Raw genomic sequence first — 7,369 nt, forward strand, 5'->3', positions numbered from 1 at the left:
ATTCCTTTTAATAATCATAATTTTGTTACAAAAGAGACCTATTGAAAACAAGTCGGAGGATCACGTTGATAAACTAATTCACAACTACACAGAGAAGTATAGAGGTGACTTAAATCTAAAATCACTCAAACATCTTCCTTCATCCTCCTTGCCACACATAGATTAACATTGCTTAAAATTTTATCTCCTTTCGCTGAAATGTCTCATATTTTCACATGCTTATTTATATATGGAGTCAATAATTTGTAAATAAGAGAAAATCAGGAGTTAAAACAATTAAAAGAGTAAGTGTAATCTCCCAATTCAATCACTATTGTCTTCTCTATTGGTTTCCAGAATGGTCAGTTTATGGAGTATATTTTAAGGATATAGTCAGATAATCCTATATAGTTTAAGATTTTTCAGATTCCTATTTGTATGTCCATTTGTAATTTGTGATTTCAGATTCATTCAGGTATCCTACTAACAAGGGAAGGATTAGGATACAGAGCGTTTTCAAGGAGAACCTGGTGATGCAAACCACTTAAAAATTTTGATTGTATAGCAGAAGTACATTATTATAATAGAATTCCCTGGGGGCAGCTGGGTAGCTCAGTGGATTGAGAGCCAGGCCTAGAGATGGAAGGTCCTAGGTTCAAATCTGGCCTCAGAAACTTCCCAGCTGTGTTACCCTGAGCAAGTCATTTGACCCCCATTGCCTACCCTTACCACTTTTCTGCCTTGGAGCCAATACACAGTATTGACTCCAAGATGTAAGGTAAGGGTTTAATAAACAAACACACACACACACACACACACACACACACACAGAGAGAAATAAATAAATAAAAGAATTCCCTGATGGACAACACAGTAACTCAATACTTTTTTGATAATAGTGAAAGAATAAAACATGGGATAACACACAGAGACATGGCTTATGTTCTCAATCAGTCCATCAGACTATTGATAATATAGTGGAAAAGGGTGAATATTTTTAAAAAATCCCTATCCAGAAATTAAAGCTAAATGGTGTAACTTACACAAATTTGATGAAGAAGAAAATAAAATGATAAAGTTTCATTCTAGAGTAGGTTGGTGTTTTCAACAGTAGTGGTAGATAAAAAAAATAGAGAAGAAACTGAAGAGATGACACCGTGAAAGGAAATTCTTTTTTCTCTTTGTCTGTTTTGAGTTAATACTTACTTAAACCCTATTTAACACTTTATTAGCCATCAAGTAAGAGAATTCACAAGTCACTTATTTGAGGGAGTAAGAGAATTCACGAGTCATTTGCTAAAGTGGGTGATAACTCAATCAGTCAGAAACTTGTGAATCTTATGATAAAAAATTGATACCTTCAGAAGTCTATGATAAAAGGTTGACACTTTCAGAGGTGAGAATTGGACCCCACGTACATTGCCCCCCTGGGCAGTTCTAGGCAATTTGGGAGCTGTGATTGACCCCTGTAAAGAGGGGAAGGGACAAGAAGTCACTATAAAAGCCCTGAACTTCTTTGCATGGAGAGAATCTTCTGTGAGCAGTCTTCTACAATTCATTGTTGTCATTGTCTTTGGTAGTAGTCTTTGACTGGTGACCTGCCTCTTGAGGTAATTTGGGACTTGGATTGTCTCTTGGGTGAGGGAGTAGCTAGCCTTCCTTTCCTGGTGTCGGGAGGGAAATTAGTTTCAAGGAGGCCTTTTCTTCTTGGAGGAGGCCATGTGTGTGGAACTTCGGGTTCTCTGGTTGAAGGTTAACAAGCCCTGCCAGGCTGAGCCAAGTACTGGAGCAATATTTAGTGTGATAGAGTAGACATCTTCTCTACCCTCTTTTTGTATTTCTCTTTCACTATTTCCACCCTTTTATTAAAAAAAAGCTATTAAAAGTCATTTTGATTTGAGCTGAATTTTAAATTGGGATCCACAAGATTATATTAGAATCCTCACATATTTAGTGAAAAACATTAATTCCTTACAACACTTAAGATAAAGATAACTTAAATATTAAATATTGCTTAATGGAAAGAAATTTTGTCATTGCTTTATAATTGAATAGTGAAAGCATTGTGGAAGAGGTTACACAAGTATACAAATGTATATAGTATTTAGCAATAACAGGAGTGTATAGTAAAGCATTTATAAAGTTAGCCTAGATGCATTGAACTATAAGCAGCACTTACTAGTCAGGACAGCAGGCCTAAAGGAAGGAAGTTTCACAGAAAAATGATTTGGTAATTCCATGAAATGTGGTCTGATGTTTCCAGCTGTAGTTTGGAGGGTAAGAAAATGGTTAGGATATATTAGGCTTTTAAATGGTTATTAAGTATTCTCCATTCATGAGGATGAATGGAAGCTGGGAAGAAAACCTTTTCCACATTAGGCCTATCTAGATTATGTTATGCCCATATCTGCCCAAAGTATCTGGTTAGTAAACATGTATAAATTTTAAATAGTGCAATGTGCACACATATGCCATTGACAGTATGTGATACCAGACCCAGGTCAATCCTGATTAAGGCTAAGGAGCAGAGATATACTACATGTGATTCTGCAGTGATCTTTTGAAGATTGACACTTTCAGGGATGGTTCTGCAGTGATCTTTTGAAGATTGACACTCTTTCAGGGATGGTTTACATCTAATTTAAAGGACAGATATAAAAAGTAGTGTATAGGACTACTTAGTGTAGATAAGACCTCATAGATCTCATCATGTTAAGATGACTGCAAAGTTTACTATTAGCTAGAAGGCCTGTTGTGGTTACTAATAAAAAGAAATCAATTCACTAAACACTAATTATCTAGCATATGTTAGTCATTGACAACACGAAGGAAGAAAAACAAAAAAGTTACTGCCCTTGAGGTATTTACTTTCCACTTTGGAACAATAACATTAGATTATTAAATACAAATGATACAAGAAAAAAATGAAAGTAATTTAAGGAATGATCAGCTTTATGTGTGTTTATTTTATATCCTGCAACACAGGAAAAGTTGTTAATTTTTAAAATTAGTTTCTTACTTGATTCTCTAGGATTCTAGAAGTATGTCATCATGCTGACTACAAAGAATAGTTTTGTTTCTTCATTGACTATTCTAATTCCATAAAATTATTTTTTTCTCTTAATACTATGGCTAGGATTTCTAGTACAATAATGAAAAATAATAGGCAAAATAGGCATCTTTGTTTTACCGCTGATCTTATTAGAAAAGTTTCTATCTCATCCCAATGATAGATAATGCTTACTGATGTAACTAAATAGATATTATTTATCATTTTAAAGAAAGTTCCATTTATTCTTATACTTTCTAGTATTTTCATATGAATGGGTGCTATATTTTGTCAAAAGGTTGTTTTTTTTTTTTTTTGTATCTGCTGAGGTAATCATATGGCTTTCACTGGTTTTGTTACTGATATGGTAAATTATGCTGATGACTTGCTTAATGGTGAACTAGTCCTGAATTTGTGGTCTAAATCCTACCTGGTCATAGTGAATGATCCTTATGATAATGTTGCTGCAATTTCCTTGCTAAATTAAAAATAAAAATGTAAAAATAATTAAAAATTGGATAAGTAAATGAATAGCTTTGAAGTAGAAGAACAGATCTATTACACAGCAGTTCAACCAATTTTGCTGAGACATTGAGCCTCATGAAATATTAGTCAAGTATAAAGTGGATTAACTTAATTTAGAAGCAAAAAAAGAAAATTAGTTCTTTAAATATACATAATGGACAGTTCTTGAGAAAGAAAAAAGACGTAAATATTTTCAGTAGAGGGTTGTTGGTTTACAAGAATGCATGGATTTTCCTTACACTTGTCACTCCATGACTTCTGTAGTTATTACCCCCATCAGTCACACACACACACACACACACACACACACACACTCACACACACACACACCCCTTCTCTTATAAATAATGAGTGCATGGTGGGATAGTATAGTTCTTTTTTATTTATTTATTTGTTTTTTTTTTTTGCAGATCAAAGCATGCTATTTTTTCACATTATTCGCTACATGAATTTTTTAATGTATGTGTGAAATGTGTCTTTTTCATGGCATGAAGGAGATGGAAATATGTATTGCATGAAAGCACTGGTATAATTTGTATCAGACTATTTGCTGCCTCAGGGAGGTATCAGAGAGAAGGAAGGAGAGGGTCTGAATTGCGAAATATCAGATTACAATTGTGAAAAACTGTTTCTACATGTAATTGGAAAAAAAAAGTTAAAAAGTTTAAAAATTGAATCCATTTGGATTATAAGAGTCATAGCATATCACAAGAGCTCATCATTTAACTGTTTCATATGTGTAAATTAAAAATATGTTAGAAAACTGGATAAAAAGCAAATTTTCTGAAACCTATCTTCTCAATGACCTATTTTAAAAAATGGAAAACATCATAAAGCCTATAGAGTTAGTATACTTTAAAACAATAGTTGGGATAGGGAAATTTCTTGCCACTTTAGCCAAGAATTTGCAAATGAGGAAACACGCTCTGCCATATGAATTTTTCTCCCAAGTTTTCATAGAGAAAGATAAAATACAGCCATGCCCCAATTTTTCAGTTTCTTATAAAGAAGGGTAGCTGTTCATATCTGTGCTTTTTCTTTTCCTATTTTTTAAAGTCAATCACTGTTCGTTTTTTCTCAAGGGAAAAGAAACAACAGTTATTCTCACATCACACTTCATTCTGTTTTAAATGTCAAAAAAATCCCAAAATCTTCTGGCTTCTCCTCATCATCAACCTACATTGCTGATTGTTTTACCTTGACTTCAGTTCCCTAAGGAAAATCTTCTCTCCACTCAATTGAGCATTATTTGAAGTTGCTTTGGCCAACAGAGAGTACTTTCACTTCCCAAAGTATGAAGTATTCATTGGCACTAAATTTATTAACCATTCATCCAAAAAGTGAGAGAAGAAACTGTAGGTCATCTCTTTCTGCTTTTACCTCAACTGTCTGTAGTGATTCAACAGTTCCTGTGTCTGTCATGTAACCAAACATAGCCAATGTACACTGCTCAAAGGGTTCTTCCAATGTGTCTTCCCAAGCATGTAACTGTACATCAGCCATAGGATTCAGATATTTGTATTTCCAGAAGGCTGGGGAGTACTTAGCCATTTTTTATTCTTCATTCAGATTGTAGTCCCTCTCATCTTCTCCATCCTGAACTATGACTACTATGCCTAAGACTCCAATATAGTTCCACTTATGTGGAGATAATCTTCCCTTTATTGTTAAGTACCTGGTCATATTTGAGATCTAATGTTATATTAGTATATGTGGCTGGATTTATACAAATGGACGTTCATGAGTTGGGGAGGTCCAAGAATTACAGTGAAGTGATGAATATCAAAATACTTTGTACTTATTAGGTGTTTAATAAATTCCTGTTAGTTGATTGAATGGCAAGACTGTATTTCTCATGTAGTATAGATATATTGAGAACCCTAGAGAATCTGAATGTTGATTACTGTAATGCAGGGTTGCAGCAGAAGCTTTTTGCTTTTGAAAATCAACTGTAGCAGCTCTGGCAGTTAGAAGTTTTAGAATGTTCACAGAAAAACAGTTGGAGCCTGATACTATAAATACTGCTAAAGCTCCAACTGAAGTTTTTTTTTTTTTTTTTTTTTTTTTTTTTGCCTGTTGGCTTTGGGATTTTTGCCTTTTGGCTTCTGCCTTTGCCTGTGCCTTTTTTCTTTGGGACATTTGGACTGAGCCTAATTTCTCTGGACCTCTCCCTGATCTCTCCATTTACATCCCTAATATTTCCCTGAATTTCCCCTCTGGGCCCTGGAAGGAAGGATGGTTTTGGTGGTCAGACATCATGGTTTTAGCTTCTGTAGGCAAGTAGGACATCCTTAAATCAAACCATCTCCTTATTTAGTGATCTAATAATTTTTTGCTTCAGGGAGTGAAACCTTCCTGACTGGGAGAGCCGGCCTCTCTCAGTCTGACCCTCCTTCTCTGTGACCCTTCCCCCCAGAACCAGCTTTCTCCCTAGCAGCAGCTACAAACCCTGAAACCCTCTTTCCCTCAGTTTATCCTCTAACATCAATAAATCCCCTTTGTTATCTACACAAAGCCTCTGGTGAATCATTGTATTGAATATTAAGGTAAAGGGTGAAGAGGGAAGAAATTATTTTCCTTTTATTTATTGGGGGAAACCTAGGCATGCATCTTGGGCAGGAAGTACCCAGCAGAGATTTCCTGAAGACATCAATTTCACTGGCAGGGAGGAACCTTTGACTCCTCCCTCAAGAGTTCTTATAAATTAACAAAAAAAACCCTCCAGTAAGGTCTAAAACATTTCTGACTGGCCCAGTTCCTCTTGTATCATAGAGATACCTTCCCTGCCTGAAGAACCCAGCCTATTTCCTCCCAGTACCTTCTGTATCAAGCCTCAGTGACTAGCCCATTTGAGCAGCCCCTCTCATATACTCCCATTCATTCCTTTACCCTCCTATATACCACCTACTTCATTCCTTTACCTCAGCTATACCCCTCATTCCTTCTCCTATTCCCTTTGTTCCTCCCCTTATCAAGCATTTTGTCTCTTATTCTATAACATTACACTCAAACATTGAATGGTTTTATTTTACCTTTAGGAAGGATATACACTGTGAAGGCAGACTGAGGAAGGAAGATCAGTCCAGGAAGTGAATAGGTGTCCACAGGCCCTTTATGAGAAGAAACATAAGGTTTTACAATGAGTGTTCACCCTTTGTACACATTTTATAAGTAGCTGAATTGAATGAATGATTAGTTAGACAGAGATAACTTTATATATAGAACTGAAGGCTAAAGGATGTGAGAGACTCATTATAAAAACAAATTATCATGGGACAACTTGGATGAATACCTTATTTCAAAAGTACATAAATACTCAAACACAAATGCAGTATAATGCCAACATATTCTCCAAAAATGATATTAAATTCTAAGAAATCTTATAAAATGATTGTAGTAAAGAAGAGTTGATTCTCAAAACTTTTTTTAAATCTTGAAATAGGTGAATTTCTAACAGATAAGAAAAACTACATAAATATTTCTGAATGGAAAATGTTTGACAAGAAAAAAATACTGTGTAATTTAATTACTAAAATTTCTAATCCACATGCTACTTACTTTCTGCCACTTAGGGAACTCAACCAAAGCCTCAATAAACGTCTAAGTACCTGAAATGGAAAAAAATGTAAATGACTTTCTAAATGTGTAAAATCTTCCTCCTATCCTCTCTAAAACTCATGGAAATTGCTGCCTTTTTAAAAAAGCTTCAATTGGTTTTGCACATCTGCTTTAACCTTTCCTTCTTGAAAAGTTATTACTGCTTTTAATCCTTTGTTATAGGAATGACTACAATGTAATTTACCAATGTGATGATAA

At 34.8% G+C, this 7,369-nt stretch overlaps 1 pseudogene; it reads right to left on the reverse strand.

Annotated features, from left to right (window-relative positions):
* Positions 1–4,669: 4,669 nt before the first annotated feature.
* On the reverse strand, positions 4,670–5,236 carry LOC123246546 (annotated as a pseudogene).
* Between the last annotated feature and the right edge of the window lie 2,133 nt (positions 5,237–7,369).

This window comes from Gracilinanus agilis, chromosome 4 (genome assembly GCF_016433145.1).
Source record: "Gracilinanus agilis isolate LMUSP501 chromosome 4, AgileGrace, whole genome shotgun sequence".
Classification (NCBI taxonomy): domain Eukaryota; kingdom Metazoa; phylum Chordata; class Mammalia; order Didelphimorphia; family Didelphidae; genus Gracilinanus; species Gracilinanus agilis.